The sequence below is a fragment of the Battus philenor genome, unplaced genomic scaffold, assembly GCF_028537555.1.
Source record: "Battus philenor isolate CCGP_79_NKW_IND1 unplaced genomic scaffold, ilBatPhil1.0.hap1 SCAF_20, whole genome shotgun sequence".
NCBI classification, from domain to species: Eukaryota; Metazoa; Arthropoda; class Insecta; order Lepidoptera; family Papilionidae; genus Battus; species Battus philenor.
In genome coordinates this window covers 8,515,894-8,531,540 of record NW_027181683.1, presented here as the reverse complement: position 1 = coordinate 8,531,540, position 15,647 = coordinate 8,515,894, and the positions used below count along the sequence as shown (strand labels likewise).

At 31.6% G+C, this 15,647-nt stretch overlaps 1 protein-coding gene across 1 annotated transcript in view; it reads right to left on the bottom strand.

Annotated features, from left to right (window-relative positions):
* enc (encore) overlaps positions 1-15,647 on the bottom strand; it is a 66,517-nt gene that overhangs the window by 50,134 nt on the left and 736 nt on the right. The gene's annotated exons all lie outside the window — the stretch shown is intronic.

Below are 15,647 nucleotides of genomic sequence, written 5' to 3'. Positions count from 1 at the left end.
ATCTTTGTATGGTTCTGAATGATTGGTAAACACTAAGAGGCGTATGTTTCCTGTTCCGGATATTCCGACGGTCGCAGCTTGGCCCGACGCCATGCAGATGCGCCGACCGATCGAACGTTGCGTCACAGCGGTCAGATCGAAACTTTCGGTCAAAACAATATCTGTTCCGATCAAAAATAGACGACAAATTGTGTCGGTTCACGTTGTTGCCTCCTTCCTAGTCTGTTTGGATGAGTCATCGTTTCAATACAATTAATAAACCAACAAACTCTGATTAATGCAACAAGTGTAATCGATCGGCGACAGATGTTGCTTTTTTATCGGAGAACGGGTCTGCTGACATAGAAAAGTTTATCTGGGCATTTCAACGCACTCGATCATCCAGCTTATGAAAAATAAATTTATTTTAAACATCGATATACAGTAGGCCTAATGTTTTAATCTAATAATTCGTTTTCTTGATGACTAGTAATGCTGAAAAATATGCTGAAGGCGTTATATGTAATATAATGAATATATATATATATATAATTTTTTTTACGAAAAATGGAAAATATATCGTTGTTTTGTTTTATCATTATTTAGGAAGCCATTTAATATTGTTGTCTGTTTTATGAAGTTTTTAGCCTTCAGATATACCATAATTATGACCATGGCTGTGTACGCGCTTACAATGGACAAAACCCTTAATTTTCTACTTTGTTATAAGAAACTGACGTGAACTTATGTATTGCTGACGGCATGCCTATTTGAAATAAACTACAAACAGATTTTTAGCATGGATTTAAACATGCATCTATGGCAATAACTTTCAACTATTCGAAAGAAATGTAATCCATTATCGTCCATTGTCGCGAAATGGCGACATTCGTGAATACTATTACCAATTTGAAGTAATGACAGCACTTTTATGGTTTTTATTCCGCAAAAATTATAAACCATAAAAGTAGAACTTGAATTGTCCACCATCGTTGGGTAAATTAAATTAATAAGCATTACACAAGAGAATAAATCTCAAAACACGCGTGCGCAAAGACGTCAGAGAATCCTAACAGACTAAAAATATCTTTGACGTCGTTCATTCAGCGTTCCATAGACGCGCCGGCCAATTTATTGTCAGCGAACCGTTGCTATAGACAACGTACACGCTTCGTTCGTTATTTAAGAGCAGGTTAAATATAAATTCAATTAATTGTGATAAAAACTCCCTATATTGACCGCCAGGCAATATAAAAGAGTATATATTGCACGGGGGTCAAAATAAATGCGTCAAGTTTTAACTTTGAGGCTTCCACCACCTGGCCAAAAATTAAAACCTCTTAACGTCAAAAATTAAAAACACGACCACAATTTTTATCAAAACCCAAAGTATCCCAAAGTTTTTTGTTACCTTTCTTTTCATGACTTTTAACGAGTATATTTAGTTTCACAACTGCGGTTATAGGTTAAAATCATAAAAAAATATGAAAGGGCCAAAGTACGACACAATGTAGATACTTTACACAGCCGCTGAAATAAACAAAGAGAAACAAGCGCAGTATAGTCAAGTCTCAAGTCTAGTATCAAAAATAATGAATTAATTTGTTTTACTGAAAAGTCGATAAGTTTCAGCAGATACGCTTATTCATCGTATTAAACGAGCAATAATATTTATTGGAACTGTTTATATTCACAAGATATTACATTTTAAAAATTATTATTTATATACACTGAAAACTAACAAATTATGTCTTTGCATATATACTACGATAGTATATAATTTCGCCGCCCCTGCCGAAAAAAACATAAGTACGAAAATTCAAATTTACAAGAGACGAAAAACTAAATCTTGGTTATATCTCAAAAACTTTCCCTACATAAACCAGTGAAAATATTTTTAAGAACATATATGTATCTATTCTTAGCATGCCGAATATAAGTAAAGTTTTTACTTATATCTTTTTATTCTTGTTTGTACTTTACCTTTTTTATTTAGAGAATAAAAAGGTAACTGCTTTTCTTCGCCATTAGCCAGAAAATTATGAAAAAATGGACAAAGTGGATTAGAACTCGTAGATTGCAAATATTTAAATTTACGTTAAAAATGATAACGGCGATTGTCATTTTATTCGGCAAGGGCGGCGTCAATCGGTAAACGATGGCCACACTGAAATCGGTAATATATACATCGGTGAAAAACATGGCAGCTAAAAAAATCGTGTCCTTTTAACTGGTTAAAAATAAACTTGCTAAATAAAACATTTTTGTTATTTAATGTAGGCCTTTGATAAAACATTACATTAGAGAAATATTTTTAATAATATATATGTACATATTCATTATTTTAAGATAATTTTGTGCGGTAACATGGTTTTTCAATTCCTGTTTCTCAAGATCATATGAGGAGACGGGCTGGTAGAAAATAGTTTTTCGAGTTGGATATGCATATTAAACATTGACATTTAAGATTATTGTTCTTATAATTTAAAAAAACGTAACATTTCTTCTCTGAAACAAGACTTTTGTAATACAAATTTCTTACGCCGTCTAGATACCCCGCAATAGATCTCTATATGATGCATAGCTAAAGAAGCAGTAATCAACAGGTAAGATAGACATAATATCTTTGTAGTTTTGATGTAGCAATAGAAGCTGTGTTCGAGGTAAGTTTGACGATATGCTAATTCATTACTAATAAATAGACTATATTAAGTGAAAAAAATATTTCTATTATTTCGCAACTATATATTGCATATAGTTTTGCTCTGCTATACAAATATTAATAACGAATTGAAAAACTTATATTGCATAACGATTATACACAAACACAGACAAAAGACTTTTGTTTATATTGAACGTATCTTTACTTTCACGTCCTGTCAAGCAAGCGTGTTATATTTGGCACGGCTGTTCGTCTTGCTACGGTGCTGAAAACACAATAATAGGTACAAGACGTCACAACCGATTAGGCGGTAGGCGCACCGTAACGGTTTAGTAAATGGAATACCTCAGAACGGTATAATTATAACATATAATTCGACCAATTTCATCAATTATTTTAAGATGAAATTTATTTCTAGGTGAATAATTAAAACTGCTTTATAAAGAGTAGAGCATCATAAAGTTCACTTATTGAAACAAAATAAAAAACGTGTGTTTTAACGAAGATATATTTTTATTAAACAAAGGAATGTGTATGTATCTTTTTAAACCTTTCCTTGCCGCAGTTCGTTCCGCCGAAGTGACGCTACTGAACCGGGCATGTGCGCTGCGAAATGTGCACATTGCATTGCATGAATGAAAAACCAAAATATCCAAATTTCTTCGAACAATGTATGAAAATGAAAATAAATGTATGAAGTTCAAGCAATTTTGTTTATGGTTTTATGGAGATAAATAAAACATGCGAAATATAATTGTCTTATTAATGGCATCCAGAATTTATGTTTCCCCTACATTAAGAAGTTGAATTTAAACTATCTGCATCGCTTAGGTTCGTATCTGTATCGTTAGATTAGTAAATATTCTTCATTTATACACGCTAGATTAACTATTACCTTTATTATATATTCAATATAGCATGAGTTCATATATTTCTATTTGTATACATATAGAAAAGCAAAATATGTTTATCATTTACTTTTTATTTCTCTACTTTTATGTTCTGCACGTTTTTAGTTAATAAAATACATTTTATGGTATAGTCAAAGGTGAGATAATATACCTAGTGTTTGCTCAGATAATATGGAAGCGGTTTCAATGAATTACCCTATAACTTGCGCGGATCAGGTACAGTGCAGCGCCTCACTCACGCAAGCAGGTATAATCATCCGCCATACTTGCCGATTCGCAAAATGCTTTTTAAGTTTTTTGCATAAAAAGCCAACACTTCAATTTTAGAGAAGTATGCTGCCCGATCTCTGGATGTTGTACTTTTATGATTTTAAATGGATTTCTAACAATTTCCTAGGTTCTAAGACACCTTTACTGTTTTGAAAACTATTGGCTTATTCATTCCCCCAAAATAATTCTATATATTCCAATATCTCACTATGCGTCGTGGTTACGTTTCAAAAAAACACGCCGTAAAGTAAATTAAGATTTTCCATACCAAACCATGTTAACATCGAAGATACATTCCAGGGTTACGAAAATACTACTTTTTTAAAAGAAAATTGAACAAAGTAAACATTTAAAAAACAAAATAAAATATTGAATTAATTAATGACAAACAAAATTAAAAATAATCATTGTATGATGAGTCCATAGTGGCTGTTGTCTTAAGTTGGCTTTCTTTCTCAGAAAAACGGTAAAACGTTTGATGAACAACTTTTTTTAAACGTAAAATAATTTTCGTAGCTACTGCCGGGGACACTTTAAAACTCCTACAGCTGTTAGGATCCTTTTTTAAAAACAATCTCCATAATTTCTTCAATCAAACACAGCGCTTTGGAAATTTGAAACAACGCGATTTCTAAAATCTAACGATGCGCAGTGGAAATTAGAACTAATTAGACAGTGACGTAACTTCTAAAAAACTCAAATTTAAACGACGTAAAGCGAGGTATCAATGTATAATAATAATTATCAATTTTTCAACCATAGGACGTCCACTTCAGGGTGTAATCCTCTGTCATAGAAGCGGCTTGCTGAAGGTCGTCTGTCCAACTTACGGGACGACGTCTTATGCTACGCTTGTAGGTCGGTGATCTTGACTCCGGAACCTTAAAGTCTCAGCGAGCATCTGTTCTACGAGCTATGTCACCTAACCCTGCCACTCCAAATTTCCAATCCGCTGGCATACTTTTCATTGTCCAAGGATCTCCTTAATTTTGGTTCTATATCGTAGATAAATCTTGTCTGCACGGGTCGTAGCAGCGAAGGCGTGTGAAAGCCATCGTTTTAATCATAATATTAGTTTTTTCATATATGTCATGCTCCATATATCGCATATATGCGTCATTGACACGAATAGTGATTTGTGTCAATGACGGTCAATGTCGACGGACGTCAAAATAGTTATGCTAAAGAGAAATAGAAACGGATATTTGGCCGCACTATGTCAAATGATGAAGACTCATTAATAAAATAATAAATCTATGAAAATGCTATTTAATCATTTAGACTTGTATATTAGTTGGTTATTAATATTTAAATATAATAAATCTACTTCCATTTAAAATAATGATTATTTTTTTAAAAAATATGATCATCTGCAATATTGATACAAAACGGATACTGTGTGGACAAGTACCTATCGTTTGGAGGCATTTGCCTTGTAATGGGCGTCTATCTGCTGACATGACAATGATGATGATGATGATTCTAAATTTAAAATTATACATATGTGTATACATGACCTAAATCCGTTAATGTTTTTAAAACTCGAACAAAAGCTTTAGGAACGTATACTCGTAGAACACTCTGTCCCATTGCAAATTGATGAAAGTTCTTCTGTTGTTTTACCTACAAAATGCTGGTAGTTTCTTTCACGGTTTCTGAGCAGTGACAATGTATGCAGATAATTCTCGCAAAGTGCCGCCTTCAAAGTATGGAAACCGCGGTAAGTAACAATGCTTACCCATTGAATTAACTCTACTGTGCAAAATGTATAATTCCACTAAATATAGATAATTATAAAAGATAATGTAACTCAAACATTTACATTACTGAACTGTGACTAGAGCTTGCTCATACATAACACGTTTTATCAACAGCAAAGTTAAACGTCAATTTTATTAGTAAACAGATACTTAAATGTAAGGTGGATACTGCATGGAAACAATGTACTATTTTTACAAAACTGCAGTACCCGGCGATAAATATTGCACATCGACCTTTGGAAAGAGACAATCGGCTAATTTCGACTTTGTAGAGTGTTATCTCTGTCGCACGACTGACAAAACGGCACATAGTGTGCGACAGAGATAATGCTCTCCGGGTACTGTATGTTGCATATATTCCTTTTTTTACTTTTTTTTAAATTAAAAACGCATACTCTAAAATTATAAGATATAACATATATAACAATAATTTGAAAGAGGTAAAAGCAACCGTCAAATTAATTTAAATAAAATATCGAGCATCAAATCAATCAACACGACTTTCATAAATATAAAATAATATCCAACTACATTGAGTAACGCCTTTGACTTGCGAAATGAATCATGTATAATAAGTACGAAACAAGTATTTCGTACTTTTAGCCGGCAAGAAAAATTACAAATCAAAATCAAAACAACTGTATGTTTGAGAAATTTATTCAATCGATCAATCCTTATAAAGTCACCTTAAATACATCAAAGCAAACTGAAACAAACTTTAAAGTCCGCTTTTAAAAATAATCGTGAGTAACTTTAAACTTCTCTTACTAATTAAGAACTTTTGCAATCAACTGAGAAGCCAATAATTAACATATCATAATTGGCTTTAATTCTATACACATTTTATTAATCTTCTATATAAATAAAAATGAATATGTTAATAAGCGCAAATCATAAGAACGAATAATCTTATACGGCTAATATTTATGTTCATATGTTCATTAGAGCATAAGTAAAATTAAAGAAAAGATTACAATTTCGTAAAAAAACGGTAAAATCACGCTTTTCTTTTTTTACTGATCAAATTTTATCGATCAAACATTTCACATTAGTTAAAACAAAAAAGATTTTATTAAACAAAAAATAATGTAATGAATAAAATATGACATTAATTATTGATTTTATTAAATCTCGTCAGTATATACGAATAGAAGACATGTTTTGGTAAGTAATAGATATTTATTTTTAAAACATTTAATCAATAAATAAGGCGACAGAATAATAACTCGGTATTTGAGCAGTGGCAGAGCCAAGCGGTCTGTGAAATGCAATCGTCGGTCGTGGGTTCGAGTCTCGATACAATCTTATACAATTCAAACCTTGTTTATTAATTATATAGGATTTTCACTGCTCACAAACAAGTTTCTAAAGGATGGGCAGCAGCGTCCTCTGCGGACAATACTACACCGCGATCGCCAACCCGTATGCCAAGTTTGGCGATTATGGTATATCATCCCATAGATAAATTTGGGGGAGACCTTTTTCTAGCTGTGGGCGTCTATGGACTCAAACGACAAACAACGACGACAATAATAAATTACAATATTTGTTCAGTGTAAAAGGTAACTGAAAGCAAACATTATTTTTAATCAGTTAAAATTTACTCTTTTACTAAAATAATATTTTGTAAACTTCCCGTGCGTTACAATAAAACGTCACACCATTCCAGAGTCTTATATTAGAAAAAGAAAATAAAGAGCTACCGTCAAATGTTTAACGTTTGCAACTACATAAGCAAAACGTGAGTGGCTAAATATAGGCTAAAGTTGTGTTCACATTTCGGAACACGTTGAAGGCTTATAGAATTTGATTTAATCTTACGAAACCAAGCAAAAGATTATCAGACATTGAAATTTTTTTTATTTAACATACGATGGATTATATCTCCTAGTAAGGTCAAAATGATTGTCACTTGTTCACACAATAAACGAGAAGAGAGAACCCTAACATGAAAGGCTATTTTAATTTTAATCTGATATGCATATATATATATATATATATATATACATATATATATATATATATTTATAAATATATATATATATATATATTGTAAATTATATATAAATTGTATATCAGCGAATACGTTATTCCCAAGTTGTTCCACGAAGTCATTAACCATGTTGTAACTCTTAGCACAAAAACGCTCTTTAATTAAATTTTCTTGAGATCTAGCAAAAGAAATTCTAAACACTCTGTAATCCCTAAACGATGAAAAAGTTATTAATCAATCAAAATCAGTTATATTATGAGACGCTTCACAGTTCTTAAAAATTTCCGCAATATATTATACCTTCTTTTTCATATAGAGACAAATTTTTTTTTGGGTCTTGGAATGGAAAGCTTCGCAGAGTTCTTTACAGTGAGTAAACTCGAAAGCTACTTTTAGAGCCTCAGGCTGGGCCGATCCATAATTTATGTCACAGGATTGGGTTCGATGGATGGAAAGGCTATACGCCTTTGAGATTCTAACAAACTAAACAAAAACGCCTAACCCCTACTTCTTAAGTCTTAAACGTGCCAGATTCTCGTAAGATATACTTAAGGACTTTTTTTCGGGATCTTGGTACTTTCATCATCCTTTTTTGTCTTATAGACAAATCCTACATACGACTCCCACCGGCTAAAACCTCAAGGATCAATTGGATGTCTTTTGTCGACGAATATGCCTTTATATCAAACCGTATTTTGAACAGAGGTAGCCTAGTGCCCCGACGTCTTACGGTAGAGTTGCAGTCCTCTACCCGTTATCGATACGAAAGACGCGAGGGCAAATATGCAGCGGATCCGAATCAATCGCTAAGACCTTATTATGGAGATTGGATTATTCCTTCATCATCTTAAGGTATCATCCTGTTTTTCCCTACACGAATAATTAGAATGAATTTCAAAAGCGTCCCAATTTAGCCGCCTTTTACAAAAAGCTAGCGATTAAAACCCACTCCTCACTCGATCTCGCTCAGCTCTCGACTTCTATAGTAAAATTAAGACTAAAATACACATTCGCTTTTCCTTACTACGGTTGGATCAATAAATATGTCTTCATTAAGGATTATTTCCCCACTTAGCTTCAGATATAAAGCGCGGTGAACCAAAAATAGTTGAGATAATCATTAGCCTCGGTAGAGCACAACCGTTCTGGCTAAATGTAGATGCGACTTTAAAAACAGGCGGCCACTGCACAGTGTTAAATCTATTTCAGTTTATATTAAACATTTCGAACTTTATACGAGTTTTATATACGTCTTAGATCATTCCTCTGCCGTCCAAATTGATTCACGTGAATCAAAACTGACTTCAAATTTTAACAATATGGATATAAATCATAAGCAATGATAAATTGCATCAGTCTTGATTGACTGACTTCACACTTCCACTGCATCATTACTAGATCGTACTGTATCTTATACGCACAAGTCAAAAGCATAAAATATTCCAATAATCAATATCATCATCATCGTCATATAAGTCGATAGATGCTCACCGCAACACATAGACCACCTTTGAAAATCGTAACAATGACTGGCCTTCCGCTACTCGCAACTACTATGTCTTCGGTAAGAAAAGGACTAATATATAGCTACTTTCGGTATGTAGCAGTAGTCGTGCAATAACGTGCACCGCCCGTTAGCCCGCTGATAAATGCGCATGCGGCAAACAATGCGAATTACACACCGACATACAACATACAACTTGCTTTGTTTTAATATAAGACGGAAAATAAGAAAAAATCTTATCATGATATGTAACTCGATAATGACTTAAAAAGCGTTAATATGCATTTACGTATTTGATATATGTGTATAAACAAACCAAAAAATTATTCAAAAAAAGAAAATAAAAATATCACTAGATTCATGTTTTAGTACAAAATCCATTTTATTTAATATAGTCATTCAAAATATTTCATGGTATCGTAACTCAGATTAATGAACCTTGTATTAATAAAACTAAACCATAATACAGTTAAACCATAGTAAACATACCAAACCATAAATCATGTATGTGCACACTAGAAAAAATTACGTCCAGATTGAACAAAATATGCGTACCCAATGGTTCATTTGAATATTTTATCTGTGCGAAAATCGAACTCTGAGAGAACTCTCTACAGGCTATATTAAGGCTTCCCATCTGTACCAAATCAGTATTTTATCGACGTTCGAAAGCTTGTATTATTGTAACGATATCAATAAGTACTATATGATGATTGGTTATAGGTGTAAAAGCTATAGAAAGGGAATCGATAGCTCATTTGCCAGCAAAAAGCTTTAAGGCTTCTCCGCCGATTTCAAATAACCCTGTATAAAATGATCACTCGGAAATATATTACATTACTTTATTTCTATTAGAATACGTTAGGCCTATAAATTCTGGTACAAGTCTGCAGAGACACGTGATAAATAATAATTCATTTTAATCCGTTGTGATTCAAATTTTTACAAGAGTTTGTCTTACTACGTTATATATTATCATTACGTTGTATATTAATTTTCTGAAACCCATGGGTTTTAGATTGGGCGTACTGTACATTAAAAAACAAGCCTCAATAATCAAACTACATCTATAAGCAATCTGTATAATTTGCGCAGTATAGCTTACTTAATAATTTCTAAAACTAAATTAGGGCATGATTACACAGCAGGCATTAAGGGCGGGTGCTCGTGTGATTCAACCCTTTAGCTGCAACACTGAGTCACGGCCCTGACATTTGCCACGTGTATTGTTTGACAGCGCCTCTGCTGTTTCCTTTAACCTTTTTACGACTTTAGGTCATGCCATGCACGATCAGAGTTGTACGTAATGGGAAACAACACGAAGTTTCCAAGATCTATCAAGTTAAATCATTACGACGGAAAATGACAAATTAGTTTTAGTTTTGTTGGTGTAATAATTACATTAACACTGTTGTGTGAATATGATTGATTTTACGAGTTATACAAGGTTGAATAAATAGCTGTTCATTTCTCTTTTCTATCTCTTTCTTCCCGACAAACTTCGTACTGTCAAAAGTTAACTGTCACAACCTTCACCGGTTTAAGCTCAAGGAGGACCTCTCGGGCTTCTGTGAACCGGGCATGGACCAGACCGTGGTCCACCTGGTAGTTTCGCATTCGGAGGACTCGGGTCGGCTCCGAATGCCGGCTAGGCATGAAGATCTACGAGGAGTTAATGGCCGCGCTAATTAAGGAGGAAGAAAAGAGATCAATATTCCTCCAGCTTTACAGGAAAATTGCAGAAAAAGCAATCAGTAGAAAAGTTAAAAATAGGAATAAATGTAAACATTAAAATAGCAAATAAAGCAAAATAAAAATGAAAAGTATATAGAACAACATGTTTAAAATAAAATAAAGAAATGTAAAACTGGGGGATGACGTGAGGAATGAATTATATCGAATGAAAGAGAAAGACAGAAGAAATGTGGAAAGAAAGATGAAGTAAATGAAATAAAACGACAACCTAATAGCGGGGGCCATAAAAGAAAAAAAAAACAACTGTCACAGTCCAACAAAAAATATATAAAAAATGTACTTTGTGGTATTCGCTTTGTTTATTGTTGTTGTTTATCTTGTTTATACAGGAATTTCGTAATTGTGAATATTTGTAATTGTAATGCCCGTACCATAACATGATATTTTTCGTTACATTACATCGTAAGGCGCTTTATTTTGGTCTTGATTGACGTAAAACATTTTACAACTAGGCACAGATGTTTCAATTTATTGTTTGGTATGGGAAGGAATGTGTTGGAGTTTTACTTTTCTTCCCGCGATTTTTCTCTTTGTAAAACCATTCTTCATACATTATCGAAAACATGAAAAAAAAACAGAAGCCTGTAGCGGTGTTGTAGGTGAGCGTTTAGCAATATATTTGACGATTTATATTTATTTTGTATGAGATTTATACTAAATTAATTTTTTTGTAATGGTGTTTATATAACCATAAAGTAAGTATTTCTATTTTTTCTGAGACGACGATTTAAGATAAGCCTTACGAAATATACAATGGAAAACAATTGCATGTTTTTAATTGTTTTATGTACGCTCATTACTTTTAACTATTTACATTGGAAGCCTCTAACAAGAGGTCAGAGCCCCGGTCGACGTCATGCCAACATGAAAACAACACGTTAAGACGTAATTATAATATATATACTTTTATATTATCAACAAAATGAGATTATAACGAATAAAAACCTACAGGTAACTTATTTTTCACAGCCTTTATTTTTACCTCTTAGTGAAAACATAAAGGGCTATGCTCTTGGATTCATTCGCTTCAAATACGGCACTAATAATATTATGATAATAATAATACCTCCATCAAATCAGGAATATAGATCGAATCAAGAAAGAGGAGAGATAAAGTAAATAAGGAGATTCGAAAAAAGAACAAATGTTACCGACACGACACAGCCAAATGATTACATTATATTTAATGGATATAGTTATACCTCAAATATTTATTTTAAATTGTATCAAACATTTTTTTTTAATTCATAAAGTTACAATATTAGCAAAACGTTTTTGTAATTGTATTCAGATACACTGTATATGAACGAGAGTAACCGATAGAGTCCTGCGGATTTGAAGTGGCATTGGGGACGCCACGTAGCGCACAGAACAGATGGCTGTTGGGACCTAAAGGTTCTGTAGTAAGGATCACCAAGCACAGGACGTCAACTCACAAGGTTGACTGACGACCTTGTTGGCGTAATCGGAAGATGCTGGGTCCAGGTAGGACCGCTCGTTGAGCAGCTCTAGGTGAGATGATGATGATCATGAATCACCTTAAGCTCTCTACCAGAACAACCCTTGAGGTGGTGAATGCTATAGTACAAGCAGCGCTTTTAGATAGTAAAAATAAACTAGCGCATCTTTTTTTTTTTTTTAAATTGCCAAGGTTTTTTTTTTAAAACTCATGCGGACACCATAGATATATAAACCTGTCTCTTCATAAATTACAAAATACGCTGCTACGAGACTTTGACCATATCACAAACCAGCCTTCAAACAAACCAATGTTGAGTTTTGACACCCCAATGCTTCAAATATCTCTCTTTAGATACGATTCCGATGCTAGTAGAATGTATCTAGCAAATGAAAAAAAGTAAAAGTACATTTAACGAGGTCGCATTCTTAATATTGCGTACAGTAATTAAAATAAATTTAAACTGTTTAATAAAAATTTTACCCTTAGTACAAAATTATTTCTTTATTATATAATTTTAATTTACATCGACCCTAAAAGGTTCTCAGTGCCGATTATTAACCAAATATAATACAGTTCACGTGAAAGAAACAATCAGTGTCATTAACAAACTTCGACATTCAATATGAATGTAGTCAAAAAATTTAGAAATAAAAATATTGTTAAATATAATCAGAACACATATTTTAAACATTATAACCATTTTATGAGACAATAAATAGTTTAAATAAAACGCAAATTTTAAAAGTATGCAATTTTATAAGTTATTTTGTAATAACTATAATCTCTTTGTAGTTAATGATAATTCTTTAATTTTTATTACTTAAGGTTTTGCCCGACGCAAGACATTCCATTTAATTACAACTAGGATTCGTAAATAACAATAATAAACACTAGAGTTTGACTGACTTATATGCACATAGTTATCTGATACTGGAGTAAAAGGTTTAAGGCAAATGTATAGCTCATATAATGTCAATTAATGTACAATACACCCCATACAAAATCAATGGTTACAGAAATAATAAAAGAATAACAATAATAAATAAATAATAAAAAAAGAAAAGTCTATTACTACCTATTAAAATTAAATATCAATCATTATCTGTCCTTGCAGACTCTGTACAGCCAGAATTTGTTGGCCTGTTGTATTCTAGTAAAAAAATAATACGACACATTTCAAGGTGATCACTTTATACATTATAGAATGGAAAAGCTTCAAAGCTGTTACACCTGTAAGTAATCACCCTATATATAGGGCGTGGAATTAGAATTTGAAAAATTAAGTAAAATAAGAGTATAAAATTTCATTAAGTTATTACTTTATATTTCCCTGTGTTAATGTTTATAAAATAATAGAAAAAAAATAGGAGATAAATAAGTGGAAAAATAAAATGAAACAAACATTACACTAATGAGCAAGCATAAACATCTGTTTTTAACAATAATACTTTGCTTTACAATAAATCACTTGCCTATATCCCTCCTAGTAACATTTATTATGAAATTGTACTTTACTGAAACTATTACTTTTAAAAGGTCATAAAACATACACTAAATCATTAAATAAGTAATAAAATTACAATTTCATACACTTTGTTAAATTAATAGATGGCAAAATGTAAATGTTAATGCATAATGTCTTCCAAATGTAAATTTGTTAGAAATTTCAATTAACAAATGTATGTACAACTATCCATGCCTGTAAGTTTTCATTTCTTTACTAGCAAACTTTTGACTACAATTAATGTTGCAAAGGGCTTTCGTTCAAGTAAAATAGATATTTCAATTTACAATTAGCTTAATTAACATTATAGCAACATAGCATAGCATTATGCATTCTAAAATTAACAAATTACATACATGCTTATATGGGTGTTAAAATGTTTAAAAAAAATGAACCAAATCAGAAGAATCAAATGGATGTCGCTATTAAGTGTTAATCATAGACCTGCCCTGAAAGAAAATTATTTCTTTAGAAGAATATTGCATATATATATATACACACACATACATATATATATGCATATATATATGTATGTGTATGTATATATATATATATATATATATATATATATAATGTGTGCTTTTTGTCCCATGACTAATAACAGGTTTTATGCTTGACAATTAAAAAATGAAATCATATCTGCATATCATCTCATTCATACCCCTTTAAGCAAGCCTCAGTAATTTATCTGCCTGAAGTCATGTGAAATGATTGATATCCTTAAAAACACTTTACACATGGTTTGAATTAATATGTTATATATTAATACTATGACAATGTATTGATAATGGTCTAGCTGCATTAGAAAAATGCAAAAGAATCATGCTGATGAATTAATAGATAATTTATAAACTAACTTCCCATTCTTTGTGTCACATATTTTAAAAGATTTTACTTTTTAGGTGCTGTTGAACCATGTTTCCATCTGGAATGCTTTAGTCATGGAAATAACATCATACTAATGAGGAAAACAAGATGAGGTTCCTGATTAGCAATGACATTAAATAATTATTTTTATGGGGATTTATTTGTTTAATTTAGGTTGATTTTATTAAAGTGCTTTAGTTTTGTTATCGTTAAAAATTTGAACTGAATTGGGCACATATCCAGAGTCCATTACATTTTGCATGGTTAAAAAATATTTGACTCGGAATAAATATTTGTGAAACATTGATTCAGTTGTGTAGTGGGGAGGTTAATGTAAAAAATTATAATAACCTTTACATCAATCCTTGCACCAATTATAGAGGCATAAATAACAATGAGCTATTGCATTATTTTACTATTATAATATTTTTTTAAATAAATTACATAATTTACAGAGTTACTAATAACATATATTAAATATGTTATTACTATATTGTACTGTATTGTTGTACTATATTGTTTATCTATACTAAAGTTATTAATACCAGCCATCAAAATGTACATTTATAACCACATCTTGATATTTTATCCCTACTGACAATGCAAAAAATCGGCTTATTAATATTGCAAAAGCACAGGGTTTAAAGTAAAACTGCAGAATTTATCATTAGGTAGGTATGCTAGCCATATCTTTGGAAATATTAAAAAAATAATAATTTCTCAAATAAATATAGCAAATCAACATATTTGTTTCACTGAATTATTTCAAGAAATATCTGAAGTGCTTTGTATTATTTGGCAATATTTAATTCAAACAAATTTAAGTATAAAGTTTTAATACCTTATGAATATTGATAACAATATTTGATGCAATTATTACAAATACAATTATATTACAAATAGAGTGTGCAATTTTTTATTAGAATTAAAATACTGCATATATGCTCTACCAGTGCAACTATTGCAAATATACACAAAAT